Below are 15,286 nucleotides of genomic sequence, written 5' to 3' on the forward strand. Positions count from 1 at the left end.
GAAAATAGCATGTTAGTATTAGTATTTTGTAATGACTTATTACATTGTATAATCAACAATTTTTTTTGGACCCTCATATTTAGTAGATTACAAACCATAGTACTGTGCAATTTGCTCAGTTTCTGTGTTTGCTGCTAAAATCATTGGGTCTGTGGGAGGAAAAAAAATCCATGTTGGATTAAAAAAAAAACATTTTTCTGTTATGCTACAGTTTATTTGTTTGTTTGTTTTCAGTGTTCACTTGTTGTTTCTGGCTAATGCTTTATACATTGGCTTGTTGCAGATTTTTGGAACAGTAACATATTATTTATTTCTTTGGATTTTGTAAAATTTTGGAGTAGTTAGATACCGGTAGGCACATTCTAACTGTCTATTTCTATATATATTTTAGTGGTATTGATTTATCTATTTGGATATTGTTAAATTTTGGGACAGTTTGATACCAATTGGCGTATTCTAACTGTCTATTTCTTGCTCTAATTTAGTGGTATTCATTTATCTGATTAGTTGTTGTAGAATATGTGGGCAGTTAGATAGCTTTTGGGATATTCTAACAATTTATATTTTTTTACTATAAGTTTACTTAAGGTTTAAGTACAATTTAGTTATCAAATTTTGGTTTTAAGAACATTAAATAAGCGTTTGTACAATTTGCTGGTAATCTCTGCTTTACAGTAATGGTACTATCATTACATTCAAAGCATCCACATTTCTTTTTTATATATACAGTGTAGTGTCCTGAATTGGTTGTGGCTCCTGTGTGGTAGATTATACCTATTGTTGTGAAGGTTTTCTTACCAAGTGATATTTGACCATGTGTGAATTCAGTCAGCTTGCAGTTATTTTTGGTACCATCTGCATTGTAACGTAGAAGCATTAGTATTACGTATTTACTATGTGTTTGTATTACTAACGTGGAGCGATTATCCGAATTGCAGGTAGTACATACTCTACCATAGTTTGCATTTTGTACAAGTTGCTGAAATGGAATGGATTCACAATTAGGTATTGATATATATATATACAAAGCGTTCATTGGGGATTTGTTCTTGTGTCACATTGTTGCAGAGAGTGCATGTATGTTTCCACATGTATGAAATCTGGAAGATTTCATTTATAGGTATTTTTTTTTATTTTCCAGTACTTGTAGTAAGTACATTAGAAATTCTTGTGGATCTTCCTGTGAGTTTATAGTGAATTTAACCATTCCAGCACAGTAGTCCAATTGTTGTCTTATTCCATAAACACTATACGTGTTATCAGGATTGTTTGTTGCATTTCTGTGAAGTACTAACATTTTCAAACACAATTGGCCTGTACTGTGTAAGTAAATGTTGTCAACAATAAGTGGCAATTGAAATACAATATTCATTGCTACATTTGTGTAGCAACTTACTCCAACTATATTTGAGAGTTTAAATGGACCAGGTAGGTCTGTATCTGATATATTTTTTTTAGTTTGTCTTCCTTCTTTGATGAAGTACCTGGTTTACTTTCCCCAATGGGTTCTTTTATGTTTGTGGTACTTGATGAAGTTTTAGTTTCTTTTACTCTCTTTGGAGGATTTGCAGTGACATCCTGTTGCATTTCTGTTTGATTTAGTTTTCTTTTACAACGTTTTACTTTTTGTGGTACAGAATATGTGTTTAGATGGGGGTGTATAGTGAGCAAAGTCTATTGTATTCTAAAATGCAAGGTATATCAGCACTTACTATACTTGCATCAAAGTTGATTAGAAATAGACCGTCAAGTGTACGTAAGTGTGATAGTGCTACGTAGCTCATGCCTTCTTTAAAGACTGTGTTACCAATGTCTATCATTGCTTTGTCTAGGGTAAGACCTTGTGATTTATGAATGGTGACTGCGTATGCAAGAGTTAGAGAAAATTGTTCTCTGCGTACATACATGTCTTTGAAGAGAAGAGAAGGATTCGAGCTGTTGAGCGTCCTATCCTTTTTACTCTGTCACATCTTGGATGTCATCAATGACATTTGTGATGTCATCTTTGATGTCCTGGGTGTTAGTCTCAACAGTGCACAGTGCTGGTGCGAGTTATGGTTGCTTAGCTTACCATAACTGGTGAATTTCAGGAGTTTTTCAGTTTTACTTGGAACCATAACGTCCCTTTAACAAAGTGTTTTTAGTGAATTACATAGGTTTTTAGTAGCACAACTTAACCATAATGCCCCTTTAACACTGTTGTTTTACTGAATTTCATAGTTTTATAATAGCACAACTTAACCATAATATCCCTGACTTTATATACATGTAACATAGAACATACTGAATCCCAGCTAGTGATTTTGATGTCCTCGGATTGTGCGAATGTCCACGGACGGACACGGACAACAGCCGTACTACCCAATAACTCAGGGGGTATCTTAAATTGTTATATCATGCCATATGAACACTTCATAAATTCAAAAACCAGCACACAAATACATTATCAGGCCGATTCCTGCACAAGCGTGCGAATCGAAGCGCAAAGGCGAAAATCGCAGCGAAACTCGTGCACAGCGATTCATGGAAGTCCGTGCACGTGTAAATCCATGGATGTGTGCTAAAATCTTGCGTGGCGCATGCTGGTGCACACGTCTTCAAACAGTGCGCGCTACGGGCACAGCGAAAACGCACATTGCGAAGCACACACAACAAAAGTAGGTGTAACACGGGGTGTAACACGCGGAATGGGGAACAACACGTGAAAATGTGGGCGTCACGGGGGAAGTACAGGAGGCAAATGCGAAGAACACCCACATGCGCGCCTACAACACGTATTCATGGAATCGAACGTAGCTAACGCGTGTGCCAAAAAAGACATGCTGATCCGTAAACACGTACGCCAGCAGGAAGCAGGCGTACGTGGACCCACGCAGCATAAAAGTGTGCGCAATAGTCAGGCCCAGAATTTTTACACCCAGAACTAGGCTTTTTGGGGTGCCTGATGACCAGGTGTATGGGACGTACAGGTTTCCACCTCACATAATACTCGACCTGGTGAGTGAGTGGGAGGATGACCTCACATCACCCACCCTGTGCTCCCAAGCACTAAGCCCCTTGGAAAAGGTGCTCAATGTACTGCACTTCTTGACCACTGGTTCATTTCAGCAGATTACTGCCATAGTGGGGGGGTATCACAGGCCACGCAGTCACGCTACCTGCAACAGGTGTTGACCATCATGACTGCACGCCCATCAGTCCGCAGGCACATATACCTGCCCAGAACACCTGCAGAAAGGCAGGCTGTTGTCCAGGATTTTTACGGGGTGGCACACTTCTCCAAAGTGCTAGGTGCCATTGACTGCACCCATGTGGCTCTACGTCCTCCCAGGGCAATTGAGCACATCTACAGAAACCGCAAGCACTGGCATTCCATCAACGTGCAGGTAGTATGTGATGCCAAGGGAATCATCACCCCAGTATATGCCAACTATCCAGGTTCCACCCATGACAGTTTCATTTACAGAATGTCAACCCTAAACCGGGACCTAGAAGCTGGGCGGCATGGCGACACATGGCTGCTTGGTGAGTATAACTGCCCCTGCACATGCATGCATGTCAGATACTGAGTAATGTCACAACCCCACTAATGATACCCATCATCACCTCCCCAGGGGACAGTGCCTACCCACTGAGCACCCACATGATGACGCCAATTCGGAACCCCACCACACCACCCGAGATACAACACAGCCCATATTGCAACCCGGGGCATAGTGGAGCACACATTCGGAGTGCTCACGCTTCCGCTCCCTTGACCGCTCTGGTGGGCAGCTGTTATAGGCGCCCACAGAAGTGTGCAGGATCATAGTGGCAGCATGTGTCCTGCACAATGTTGCAACACACCGGGGCCTGCCCGTGGACATGGTGGTGCCCCCCCATCCCCAACCACAAGCACGGCCGCTGCGCATGGGAGAGGAAAGGGCACATGGTGAGGCAGCCCGCACGCAGCTGGTGGCTAAATATTTCATCTAATATCACACCCCTGTGGAGTGCACACAGCCCTGGCACATACCAGCTGACAATCAATTATGATGACATAAGGGACAGTCAACTGTCACAACCATACCAGCCTGAGATTGGTCACCTGGAATTGTTACATTGTGTGCATCCCTACCTGCTGAAAGACAACCAATGCTGTGTCACAAAAAAAACACACATTTATGCTGCATGAATGACTACCCCCTTGCAAAATACAACATGAAAATAGCGCCATGTCACCCAACCCCTCCCCAGCTCCGCCACCCAAGACACCATGGCATGTCATGCAATGTGAAAGCAAACAAAGCAATGCACAAGACCTGACACAAGTGTCACAAAGTGCACTGTCCCAAATGGAAACTGCCCAAAGACAATATGCTCCCAGTAATCAATAACAAACAGCACACATGAACAAATACTTACCACAAACACAATACAGGAACACACCATGAAACATTGTAAAAACATAACAGTACTAAATCAAAGTAGTGGTAGTCGTACAACCTGCATAAGCCAGCACATCGACCCCTTCCAACTGTAGAGTGTTGCTGCCACGCAAATGTGTCAGTGTACTGCATACAACATGAACTCCATCTGCAAAGGAGACGGCCTTGTGAAGACATGAGGAAGGAACCTGCAAATTTTGAGGAAGACATGGATGCACAAGCACATATCAATACACCATGCAGTGTACAATACAACAACAATACCCACTAGGGATGTACGCACAGTATTGACTACAGACTGCCCACACAGCTCATGGGAGCCCAATGTCACTGTGTAAGTCACTGTCACTTGGTCACTTGGTCACACCCTTTCCAAGCCCATGGAAACGGGAAGCAGGAGGGGTGTGTGTGTCGCATCTAACCCAAACTCAGGACAAGTCTGCATGTGCCCAGCCGGAATACAGCCCACGCAAAGCCCTGGTATGTTCCTCCATGGCAGCAAGCATGCGGGTCTGGAAGGTCTGATTCTGGAGGATCTGGAGTGCGGAAAGCCCCATGGCCTCGCGGGATGCCCGGATCTCCTCACGTGTTGCCTGCAGCTCAGCTGAGAGTGAGCTGCTCCATCTGCTGTTCTGCCCTAACATTTCCGGAAGCCTCAAGTTCAAGCAGACTCTGCCTGGGGTTATGGAGTTCCACCCTCAGGGCTTCCCTGTGGCCCTGTGACTCTACTGATATGGATTCGTGCAGAGACTCCAGTGCCGCCCGTCGGTCCCTGTTGAACGCCAACATGTCTTCCCTGTGTGATTGGCAAATGGAGTCTGTTGCCTGCTGTTGTTGCTCCATCTGCTTTTCAGGGGGGATAATGGAAGTGGCCACCCTCTCCATTGCCTGAGCCATCATTTCTACTGATGCTCCTGTTGGGTTGCCATACCGTACATGGAGTTTTCCTATACAGTATTACCTGGTGGCGCACCTTGCTGTGCTGGCACTGCCTGAGGCTAAAGGAGTGCATTCCCCCTCTGATCTGCTGGCCCAGGAACACGATCAGATGCTGTGGAGTGTGACCCTGCATCCGTAACTGCCAAAGTCGGACCTACCAACACTGACATCCCTATAGAGGGTTCTACCCCTGGTCCAGGTGGGTTGGACAGAACAGAATCCCTGCCAGAAGCACTGACCTGCGACAGCACATAAGTCTCATCATCCGACTCAGCACCTGAATAAAGGTCTGCGGAGCTGCACCCAGAGGCACCCCTCGACAGTATGGTCTGCAGTACCAAAGTGTTTTCACCCACCACCACACCACGTCCCACACTGGTGCCTGGTCGTGGCTGAGAATCCTCCTGGGTCTGCACCATCTCCTGAACCTCACCAGCATCAAGTGCGTTGTCACTTGCAAAAACATGAAACACAACACATGGAAACTGACATGAGCACCATAGCACAAACATAGGCCTGACAAGACAGAGAGCCTGTACATGTTTAACACATGTCCCACATGACCATAACCCTGGCATGCATGCACTGTCAATGATTCTTAAGGGGAGTCAAAAAGGCAGACAATGAGGACACCAAGAAGGAAAAACAACACATTCACAGCATGTCGTGCAGCACTGGCATCACACATCAGCCTGTGAGTGGCATGTCCAATACACATACATGACACATGCCAGCACACAGATTTCATGTAGCATAGCCATGGTAAATTAGACAACTACAGCGATATGTTAGTGAATGAGTACTGTCACACATCCATGTCACATGGACATGATGAGAAGATTAATGCAGAATAGTGTTTCAAAATATGCATGTGCCGCACACTGCAACACATCCAGTGTACAATTAGACAGTGATTGTAGGCAGATGTACACATCAATGGTTGCTCACTTCAACATGACAGGAAACAACTATCATGTTCCACAAACAGGCCCTAAAAATAAATTTTAGCAGGCAAATACTCCCTCGCCCTGAATGGTTTAAACATTCACACAACCAGGTAACTAAAGTGGCACAATGTGGGCTGTAAACAATGAAAGAAGCATGTCACATATGTGGCATTAGGGATGAAAAAAGCATATGAAAAATGGGATAATCCACATAGAAAAAATCAGAATAATGTTGTTGCAAGATGATAGTTCAAGTGCAACAGCAGTAATGTGGGGCTAATTGGCTACTGTGGGCAAGGGATACTGTCATACCCAAATCAAAGGCACATGAAAGTATTGGAGGAAGCACATGGGTGACCCATAACACTCAGGAGTACACACCCTTACCTGGCACTCAATCGGAACCCATCACCCAAACAACATACACATGGATTACATACACCTGCATGGGCACTCACCGGACAATGCCTCATAATCAGGTGGCTCTCCCATGCCTTGGATCTGTTCCTCTGTGATGAAGGGCCCAGCAACAGACTCATGTTCAGTGAATTTGTTGTCCTCTGGTGGAGACCCACCGCGAGTCACCAGAATAGCGGCATGATTTGAGGCCTGCTTGTTCTTTGCTCTGCGTTTCAGGTCATTCCACTGCTTGTAGCAATCATCAGCTGTGCGCCTCACAAATCCAAGGGCACTTATGCGGTTCCGCGACGGTCTGCCAGTGTGCCCTCAGTTGACCAGGTGTGGTCTTGCAACCTGCAGTCACCACCATTTTGCGTCTATGTGCCGACACATAGGTCACAAGTGCAACAAGTTTGGGGTCGTTAAAGCTAGGCTTCCTTGACGTGCCGGACTGTGTAGCCGTGTCTGGGGTCTCAGCCTGTAGTGCCAGAGCACCCTTCTTCCTCTTTTTCAAAGGTGGAGCAGAGCCTGAGTGTCTTGCGCCGCTCTGGTCAGTAGGGGCAGAAGCACAGGTGTACTGGGTACTGGGAGTGTGCAAATGCACAATGACCATAGGTCTTGGTGCAGGCATTGGCTGAAGTGTGATGTTGGCAGGGGCAACGTCAGTTTGATGGACAAGGACCGACACTGTCCCGGCTGGGAGACTCAGAGCTGGGGTGGATAGAGCTGCAGGTGCCCCTGCAGCCTCCCCACCCTGCCTACTTGGGGCAGCAGATGACATTGCTGCCCCAGATCCACGTGGTCTGGTGACACCAACTTGCACCGGCACACGTGGCTTAGAATTTCTGACCTGGAAGTCAGTCTGGGAGTCATCCTGTGCCGGGTCAGGTGCCACAATAGGCTGGTCCAACAAGGGCTGAGCTGGGATGGTGTCAGCCACGTTTCCCTCAACCATGGGGGGGGGAGCATGGGTGTCCCTGATTGGTCCTCCACACATGGGGGTCTAGGGGCACTGGGCAAATCCTGGCCACTTCCCCTACCGCGCCCACCACGCCCACCTTTTGGAGGTCGGCCACCTTTGCCTCCCTTAACGCTTGGTCGCCTCCCAACCATGTCACTGATGTTGTTGTGCGTATGGATGTTGCAGTAAACAATTGTCCTGGGCAATTGGGGGTGAAAGGGGTAGGGTACTAAATGGAATTCGTACCCTAGTGCTCTATCAAGGCTGTCTGTGACCCCTGGGGGAAGATGACGGGTCACGCATCGCACAGGCCCGCCGAAAACAAAAAGTAACGTGCACGCAATACCTCGTAGACCACGTACATGGAAAAATGAACCTGCACTACGCTGTGGCACCCGGAAACACAAAAATAAGCGTACGCGTGTTACACGCAGCCTACAATGACCTCTGAAGGGTTACGCGAAAACACGGGGCTAGCACAGTTGGTAAATGCGTGCGCGACTCACCGTCTGCCTGGAAAAAGAACGTGAAAAAAACATGCGTGTGCGCGTGGGCAACACCCCCGCCAAAAGAAGATTTGTACGGTGTTTGAGGAGACAGCACAAAAGAAGAAATTAACACTCTTTGAGGAAACAGGCCCAAAAAAAAATGAACGCTGTCAGAGGTAACAGGGAGTATGAACTTGAAGCGCTGAGAAGTAATCGCGTGTGAACCGACAAGAAGTACAGAATTCACCCACTCGCTCTCCACGAAAAGCACGTACAAGGAAATGGGGTCCTACACGTACCTTTTAAAGTGGCCCACGCATACAGCATCACTTACGCATGTACGTGCTAAGGCCCTTTCCTCTAATTACACGAGCTGACACTCGGATGTGCAGTTTTCCGACATGTACAATGAACATGCACCCGTGTTGATGGAAACGCCGGCGCGCGTCACGTCAATTACGCACGTAGGCCCTTTCCTCGGATTACACGCATTCACATGCAGACGTGCAGTTTTTCACGCGCGCTGAACCACTATGCCCACGTCACGAGGGAAACGCCTGCGTGAGTCACTTCACAGAAGCGCTTATGCGCTAAGGTCCTTAAGTCCAATGAAACCGCCTATGTGTGCTGACGCACTTACGCGCGAAGGGCCTTTCCTCGAATTACACGCAGACCTGCAAAATTTTCACGTGCCAAATCACTCCGTATCAAGCTGGCCACGCAATAACACACAGAAGACCACGCTCCTGCCAGAAGGCCGAATTACTGCCCACCAGAGCCCCGAGCACGCTCCCACCTGCCATCTGCTGCTGCCTGCCTGCCTGCTGCCCACGTGCCCTGCTATTTGCTGCCTGCACTTCATCCATCTGCAGGGATGCAGTTGTTGTGACCACCCCTGCTGGAACTGAAGACTCCCGACTGGGATACCATTGCTCCAAAGCCCAGCCCCAGGACCCAGTTGCCCACCCACACCTGCCTCTGGGGTTACCATGTCGGGCACACCACCATCTGGCACCACTGGCAATGCCCAGCCAGAGAGGCAGAGGGCCACCAGCTTCAGTGCCAGGGAAGTTGGTGTACTGGTGGAGCAAGTCCTGGGGCAGTATGATGCCCTCTTTGGAAGTTCTTGCGCCGACTATGAAGGACAGACCAGGATCTGGACGGACATTGTGACTGCCATCAACGAGGAGGGGGTTGCAGTCCGCGACTTCAAACATCTCAAGAAGCGCTGGGAGGACTTCAGGTCCAGGACCCTCGACAAGAGTCCACCTGTCCGACCACCAAATGAGGGTCCTGGAACCCATATGCCCAGCGCCCAACGTCCAGGTCCTTGAGAGGCAGACACATCTGGAGAAAAGCGGTAAGTGTACATGCATACTGATTGGACACTGTGCGTGTCGTGGTGTGCCAGTAGTGTGCAGGTTGCACATGTGTTTTTGTAGGGCCATGTATGGATGTGTATGTACAGGGGCGTGAGGCTTACACATGTGAGTCCTGTCATGTATGAGACACATGGATGGTGTATGTGTGGCTAAGCATGCAGGCCAAATGCAGATGTGGGAGCACACATGTTTGAATTACTGTGTATGTACGTTGGCAGGTTTGTGTCACACATGGATGTTTGTTCCAACTGCATGTATCTGCACTGTGTACATGTGCATGTGTGTGTATTTGACAAGTGTGCAACTGTGATGCAACATGGATGCATGTGGCACTAACATGTAGAAGGCTGAATGCCAGATGTGACATGGATGGTGATCTCATCACTCTGACAGTTGGTGGACATGCACGCATGCATTTAAGTGTGTTGGTGTGTGTGCATTTGTTGTGTACTCCCCATGTTTCATGTGACGTCAGGCTGACCTTCGGGTGCTGATGCTGTTGTATGTGTATGGATGGTGCTGCCTGCTGCAATATTGCTGTGGAATAGCTCATGTGTGTGAGTAGAAATTACATGTGTGTCAGGGAGTATGATGCCATGTCTGAAGTTTGACACTGCCACTCATGTACAACTGTCATGTGTGTATCAGTCCATTGTACAGTGCCCTGATGCCTGTGTTCTATCTCTCCCTGTCTGCAGCGTCAACTGATGAAGAGGGCGGAGAGGGTGCTGTGGAGCAAAGTGCCAGGGATCGCACCACTAGCTGGAGATGCAAGGCCTGGCTCCCCTCCCAGATTGTAATCTCTTTGGGGAGTGAGGAGTCTGGTGCAGCGTCCCAGGCCACAGCTGCCGAGGGTAGGTCCAAAAGGTGGAGGTTGGAGATGGACTCCTCAGCAGCAGAAGGGGCAGCTGAGACCCCACAGGGTCCGACGGAGAAAGATGGCATGGAGTCATCCAGGTTGGTGGGGGGTTTGGAGGAGGAAGAGTCCGTGCAAGGGACACACACAGGGTCTGGAGTTGGGGATTCTACTGGTGCCAGTGGTGCAGTGCAGGGGCAGGGACAGGAGGCAGCGCAGGCCGCCACGGAGGTGCCTGTGTGTGATCCTGTCCCTGATCCTGTGACAGCATCATCCGGCAACAGCATGGATGCCTATGTACAGACCCGTTTTCAGGGAGGGGATGGGCACACAACAACTGGCCTTCCTCTCCCTGCGGACGTGGCTATCCGGGACCATTTTGAGCCTATACTGGCTGGGATAGCGTTGCGTCAACGGGGCATGAGGGTTGACCGGCAGTGTTTTCGTGAAGACACTGCACGTCATCTCGGATGCCTCTTTGTCCACGCTGACCTACTGGAATGGGTCAGCAGTGCTGGATTCCTCCGTGTGCTGGACCTTCTTGTGATCCCCTCCTCACCTGAACCCCCTACGCGCCAGTCATCCTCCATGCCATCTTCCCACCCATGTATCACCTGGGTACCCTGTGGAGCTGCCTCTGACCCAGTGGCCAGGCTGGTGGAGGACACATCCCTGCCACAGTCGGGAGTTGGACGTCCAGCAGGGGTGGCCACCGTGACAACTCCACCCCAGCCAGAGGAGGATATGCAGGCAGCAAGAGCCAGGGCGCAGGCCCAGAAACAGCAGCAGCAGCAACATGGTGGAAGCAATGATGGCTCTGGGCCTTCAACATCGGATGGGCAGGCATCGGCCAGAGGGCAGGAGGACCCAGGATTGGAAGTGTATTCCATGTGGCAGCGGTTGGGCCACGCGATAGATGCGGAGCGGCAGCGGGCGGAAGAGGCACGGCTCACAATGGTCAGGGTGGAGAACTCCATGCGGAGGGCACGAAGGCGGGCCGAGTTCCTCGAGGCAATTCGCAGGCAGTTGGAGGCCAACATGTCATCATCCCTGCAAACCCTCTGGCCATGGAAAAGGACAGGCCTCCAGGACATTGAGCAGGAGTTCGATGATGCCCTGGCCCGAGAAATCCAAAAGTGAGCCGTCGGACTAGCCCGCTGCCATTATAAATAGTTAGTTAGTTAGTTTTAGGTTTCATTTTGGTTTTCATTTTTTTTGGGGCGCTTGGACAATACCCCACATATTTGTATATAGTTCTTCATTAGTTAGTGTATTTTTATAGGTTTCATTTGGACAGTTGGGCTCATGGACCCAGGATTTCATCCTTGTAAGTAGTTGGAGTGTGGATTTGTCGGCATTTTCTTTTTTGATTTTTCCATGGAGCAATGGATTTTACTTTTTCATTTCTGTTTGCATTTGCTTTGTTGGAAGGAGACTTTGGAGACATTTTTCATTTCATATATTTTGGATTATGATTTCATTTTTTTATCATTATGTGACATTCTGCATTGTTTTCCTTATGTCCATTGTTTGGTATTTGATTTTCTTTCACCTCTTTTTTTTGTTCAATACATTTGTTCCCGTACTTCAATGTGTGCTATTCTCTAATTGGTTTCATACATGTCACGATTCACTGGCACCCATTGTGTGTGTGTGATGGACATGTGTTGATGTACATACATGCCATTTGGGTTGTTTCATGTAATGGGTATTTCAATGTGGGGTGCATGTTATGCTTGATTGGTTATTTGGGCTGGGGTGGCATTCCGTGGGATTTTGGTGGCCATCAGGGCCATGATTGTGGGTCATGTTGACATGTTGGGGGGGAAATGAGTGGAGGCCTGCTGGCAGGTGCCCCTCACTGCTGGGGAGTGGGGATCCTGGGGGACATGAGTGGGGTCTGCTGGCAGGTGCCCCTCACTGATGGGGGGTGGGAGTGCTGGGGGACATGGTTAGGACATGAGTGGGGGCCTGCTGGCAGGTGCCCCTCACTGCTGAGGGGTGGGGTTGCTGGGGGACATGAGTAGGGGCCTGCTGGCAGGTGCCCCTCACTGCTGAGGGGTGGGGGTGCTGTGGGACATGAGTGGGGGCATGCTGGCAGGTGCCCCTCACTGATGGGGGTTGGGGGTGCTGGGGGATATGAGTGGGACATGAGTGGGGGCCTGCTGGCAGGTGCCCTTCACTGCTGGGGGTGGGGGTGCTGGGGGACATGAGTAGGGGCCTGCTGGCAGGTACCCCACCCTGCTGAGGGGTGGGGGTGCTGTGGGACATGAGTGGGGGCCTCTTGGCAGGTGCCCCTCACTGCTGAGGGTGCTGGGGGACATGAGTGGGGGCCTGCTGACAGGTGCCCCTCACTGATGGGGGTGGGGGTGCTGGGGGACATGAGTGGGGGCCTGCTGGCAGGTGCCCCTCACTGATGGGGGTGGGGGTTCTGGGGGACATGAGTGGGACATGAGTGGGGGCCTGCTGGCAGGTGCCCCTCACTGATGGGGGGTGGGAGTGCTGGGGGACATGAGTGGGGGCTTGCTGGCAGGTGCCCCTCACTGATGGGGGGTGGGGTGCTGGGGGACATGAGTTGACGATCACTAGTGCAACGTGACACGTGGCCTGGCTGGGGGCCTGGCTGGGGGGCATGGCCATGGTGGACAGGCTGCCTGCGAGACATGTCCAGGGGTGCAGGGTAGTCCCCTGTGGTGTGGGCTGCCTGCAGGGGCCGTGGAGGGGGTAGAGGGGACACCTGGGAGGACCCACACTGCCAAGTCACTTGTAGGACTCCCTACGCACCACACTGGATACACGTAACCCGCTCTGACCGCGCACCCCAGTAACACACGTACCTCGCTCGCACAGGGCCAATCGCGTTTGAAAATACCCATGCACCTCAGTAACACACGTACGCCGCTCGCACATGGCCAGTCACATGTGAAAGTTCCCGGCACACCACAGTAACACAAGTACCCCGCTCGCACAGGGCCAATCGCGTGTGAAAGTTCCCGCACACCCCAGTAATACACGTACCCCGCTCGCACAGGGCCAATCGCGTGTGAAAGTACCCGCGCACCCCAGTAACACGCGTACCCCGCTCGCACAGGGCCAATCATGTGGGAAACTCCCCGTGCCGTGGTGTACATGTTTTCGGAGGGGTGTGCGGGGAGTTTTACTGGGCTTTTCGTGGTTCGGGGCCTGTGCGCCATGTACGGGATTTGTGCGCTGTGCGTGGCACACGGGGAGGGGTTGGGGGCGTTACTGGTGCTGCTGCTGGGTCGCTGCGCCACGGCTGGTTTTGGAGGCTAAAATCCATGAATACACTGTGTGCGGAAATGGATTTTAGCACACGCGGCTGGCGCAGAAAGTCGCACGCGCACACTGTGCGCCAGCAGCGTGCACCACTTGTGTACTGAATTCTATGAATTACCCTGTAAATTTACTAATAAATAAGAAGTGGAACCTATATATCTAACACATCAACTATTCATTTAAATCAATTTGTTCTAAAATGGAATATACCAAAAGAAGAAAAATAGCCTACCAACATGATTACCTCACAGAAACTCCACAACTAAGAGCAACAGCAGATGTACAAACCAGTAAGAACACACATTACCAGAAGCTAGTAAATGTACTTCATTTTACTCATATATTTCTACAATGTCTGTATTAGATACAAAAAAAGTGACATAATTTGTTTTTTCTCACAGAAATGTCTAGTACTCCGGAGTGGCTAGAGGAGCATTTCCCTCGTGAGGAAATGTCTGAAGATAGTGAACCTAATGGTAGACAGTTTTCTGTATAAACCAATTAATAAATATTATTTTATATATATTGAACATTTACATTTTTTTTTGTACAGACCAAACAAACATTGACATTAGTAAACGAAAAGAATTATTAGATAAGACTCTCCAGCACATGGTAGAAAAAATGGACATACTCATGGAAAATGTCAACAATTTAAAAAACTTTATTGGAGGATCACTTAAAAGAAAAAACTGGATACCATTGTCCTACATGTACCTGTCCCCCCTCACCATATCCCACTCAATTATGCCCAAATCCTCTCCATGAACAAAAACGTTTGATGAGACTTTCATCCCTTCTTCACCTCATATGAATCCTCTTGAAACCCCCAATTCTCCTGTTTTTGTTTCAGTTTCTGCCTCACCTTCTCTGTCATAAATTTAACATCCATATAAAATAAAGTAAAATTATTATAGTGTGTCCTAATTCATTTCTTGTCTTTTTTTAAAAAGCAGTTCATGTGTCTGCGGACAGCGCAAGTGTCTGGAATATCCATAAAGAAACGAAAATGGGGGCGTCCTAAGGACGCTATATCTGTCCGTACTGTTCGCATGCAAGTTGAAACTGTTCTAAGAACACACCTGGTGTTCGGGATGTCTGCAATCAAACTACCACATGCAGTGTCCTGTTCTAAGAACACAGGCAGTATCCTGACATGTTCGTAAATAAACAAAATAGGGTTGTACTGAGATTGCTATACCTGTCCGTATTGTTCGGAGGCAAGCTGAAACTGTCCTAAGAACACACAGGGTGTCCTGAAACATTCGTAAATAAACAAAATGGGGGTGTCCTGATGATGCTATACCTGTCCGTATTGTTCGCAGGCGAGTTGAAACTGTTCTAGGAACACATGCGGTGTCCTGAAATGTTCGTAAATAACCAAAATGGGTGTGTCCTGAGGACGCTATGCCTGTCCGTATTGGTCGGAACAAACTGAAACTGTTCTAAGAACACACGCTGTGTCCTGAAATGTTCGTAAATAAACAAAATGGGGGTGTCCTGAGGACGCTAGACCTGTTTGTGCAGTTCGTAAGCAGGTTCAAACACATCAAGTGTCCCGGGATGTTCGCAAATAAACAAAATGAGGGT

Source organism: Ambystoma mexicanum, chromosome 5p (assembly GCF_040938575.1).
Source record: "Ambystoma mexicanum isolate Mex_15411 chromosome 5p, UKY_AmexF1_1, whole genome shotgun sequence".
Lineage (NCBI taxonomy): Eukaryota > Metazoa > Chordata > Amphibia > Caudata > Ambystomatidae > Ambystoma > Ambystoma mexicanum.